The sequence below is a fragment of the Solanum pennellii genome, chromosome 7 (genome assembly GCF_001406875.1).
Source record: "Solanum pennellii chromosome 7, SPENNV200".
Taxonomy (NCBI): domain Eukaryota; kingdom Viridiplantae; phylum Streptophyta; class Magnoliopsida; order Solanales; family Solanaceae; genus Solanum; species Solanum pennellii.
The window spans coordinates 19,411,266-19,414,590 of NC_028643.1; the positions used below are offsets into that span (position 1 = coordinate 19,411,266).

General features: G+C 34.9%; 1 pseudogene; it reads right to left on the minus strand.

Annotated features, from left to right (window-relative positions):
• Window positions 1-2,012: 2,012 nt before the first annotated feature.
• LOC107024897 overlaps window positions 2,013-3,325 on the minus strand; it is a 4,029-nt pseudogene continuing 2,716 nt past the window's right edge.

Below are 3,325 nucleotides of genomic sequence, written 5' to 3' on the forward strand. Positions count from 1 at the left end.
TTAACTGTGTGCACATCAATTTTATTCAGAAATGTTAGTAAAGTATGGACCTTCAATAAATATTGAGTTTATTCATTAATTATATGGGTTAAAGTTTAGAGATATAATGCATTGTGATACATGGAAGATACTACTCACTGCAAGAGAAACTATCGGCATGATTCGTGTATTATATTTCATTAATGGGATTAGAATATACAGACCAAGTGGGAGAATGTTAGCATTTTTGTTAATGCTGATATGGTCTGTATTACATGGGTCCATCATCCCACTACATGGACCCATTATCCCACTAATGGGAAGGTAGTTAACAACCAATTATCCCATTAATGGAAAGGTAGTTAACTATCCATTATCCCACTAATGGAAAGTGGTTAATTACCTATTATCCCACTAACGGGATAATGGTTAACTACCAATTTTCCCACTACACGGATATCCTTCTACTCTAGTGGTTGGTAACTTCCCATATTCTCTTAACCGTTCTTCAAGGAAGAATAGTTATCAATATGTCATTTGGTTCAAAGATCCCTAAGAACATTACTTCTTAAAACATTATACCATCTAAGAATGAGGTTTTTAATGCTTGGAAGATCTTTGAATAAAAGAAGAATTGTAGAATCCGACTATATCACTAACAATGGCTGGAGGTATGTTGATCACTTTATATTTCCGCTGCATCATTTCTCTTTAATGTCTTACAGTTTACAGATTCTCTTCGCGTAGTCGTAGTCTCCATTTTAACGGAAGTGCTTTTTTACTGTACATGCCAAAAAAAGAAAGAAATAAACTTCAAGGCCAAATTAACTAACAGAATTATGATCAAATGCAGCAAACAGGGTTGGCACCATGAGGACAATACCACCAAACATGACAAGCCTGTGGATGAAGTGTTTGCTGCAAAAAAGATGGATGATGCTTATCTATCCTCAGCACATCCTAGCTCTTCAGATTCAACACACTCAAAGATCTCGGGTGTTCATAAAATAGTACCTTCTCATAACAGTGTAAGTATATGACTAAACCCCTCGCTTCCCCTTCCGATTTATTGGTAGCTCTTACTGTATTGCATAAGTTTAAATGTAAGTGAATCAATATGGTTTAACACCATCTGCCTTGTTGTTTCGAAGTAACTAAGTAATTCAAAACAAAAATCTATCTCTTTTTAAATATTAAGAGCCAAAGTAATCCACATAATAAGCAGTCACTTCTTGTAACTATAGCTATTCTATAGTATTGAGTATTTATGTAAATTTGTGAGGGGTAATCGAAGCATTTATTCAACAGTTGTGATCTTAGAGACCTTTGTATTTCCTTCTTTGTCCATACCTGCAAGTACATTAGGCATAGAGGGAGGATTTTGTGATATAGGGATTGGTAACACATTCTTCACCTAGTTTGGCCTGTGTTTTTGCAGTCGTGGCCTTGTTTTCATCATGTATTTTGCCTGTACCAGGAAATTGTACTTCTCATAATTTTATATTGATGGTTCAACAAGATCAATATAAAAGTTATGAGTAATAAAAATTTTACCTGTATGACTGACTTTTCTGGGAATTGTCGTGATCCATCTGTTCTTGAGGTGTCTTAGGTCTCTCCTCATTGTTTTTATGATAAATGTAATTATATTACAAGATTTTAAATGCGTACAATTTTGAATGTTAGGACATGTACAGATTCCCGAATCTCAAAGCCCATCACCTTTGCCTTAACCAGACTCTTATGCTAGAAATTAACCAAGGATAGAAATTTAAATTCTGCATTGCCCTAGCCTAGGAGTCATGCTACTTCTACAATGAATTTCCTGAATGATTTAATTTGTAATGTCCTCTATGGTCCTCTCCCTTTGCTGGAAAATTTTGTAATTTCTTTCTTTCCATATGTAGTAAACAACTGCAGCCAATGTCTCTCCTCATTGTTTGTATTATTTATTATAAAGAAAGAACATTTTCCTACATAATAAAAATTTGATATTCGGTTCCTATAAAGAGTTCAATCCACAAAACAAGAGTTCATGGTTTAGCATCACATAAATCTGAATGAATGGGAAGCTTTTTTACAAACTGCCTGATTGCTAGGATATGCTTCCTAGAATCAGCAAGTCTAGGTTTTTGCAATCTGATATGTGTTGCTCATACGCCTCAAAGCTTAATCGGAAAAGTTTCATAATACTCTATAAATCATGCCTCCAATTTTCCTCTAGAAGATTCTCATATAGTTCAGCATCACAAAGCGGCATGAAGAACATCATAGGTCTTAAAGCTTGCCGTCGACCCTATTTATTGACTGTTAGGACAGAACAACCGAGAGGTGTCAACAACCTAGATTCTGCCTGAGAGACCACTGTATCAAATACCTTTACCTCCCCAATCCAACTAAACATTATTTTCATAAAGATTGCAAAAATCTAGGATGCTCATACGCTAGGAAATAGGCAGGTTTGTGGACCTATTGCAGATGATTGATGGTTTCAAAGGCACTTCTGTAGAGGATGACACTTTTAGATGGAAACATCTTAAGGATGAAAAGTTCTCTGTAGGTTGAATTTATAGGAAATAGGTATCCTGGCCTTAGAAAAAAAAATAGGTCCTTTGAAGCATGTATGGGAAAGTATGTCTCCTACTAAGGTCAAGTGCTTTGCTTGGTTATTAATCAGGTTAGCTTGCCTCACTCATGAGATCATGCAAAAAAAGGGAATTTGGGCTCTCTAGGGGAACAATGAGCCTACTGTGATGATCAATGCAGGTACCATGGTATCTCCTCAACTCAATCTCCATACCCTATGAATCTTAGCAAAGAAATAGTGAAGCACATGCGGCTACAAGTATACCAATTGTGATTGACAGTTGAAAATCACAGTTGAGTGCTCCTCTGTACTTGTATGGGGCCATTTCAAAAGGAATAGTGGAACAGACTGCAATTCAATGAAACAAAAACAATGTTAATCATCCTGCAACAAAAAAATTAAGCTAGATTAAATTAAAGGAAGAAGACAAACAAACAGTTAGTCCTATGTTTCAGTTTTAGTTTATTTTAGTCTGATTAGAAAATACGACTTCTTCGACGAGTGTGTTTGGTATGAAGGAAAACATTTTCTGGAAAATGTTTTCTAATTTTTCCATTTTTGGTTGGGATAAAAATTTTGGAAGATGTTTTCCAAATCTACTCATTTTCCTCAAAATTAAGGAAAATGACTTCCCTTCAAAAATTACGGAAAACATTTTCCAAAACTCTCCTCCAATTTCAAGTTACATTTTTTTTGGGAAAAACGTCAATTTTAACAAAAATATTTTCAATTTAAAAATATTATTTAATCACCCGATCC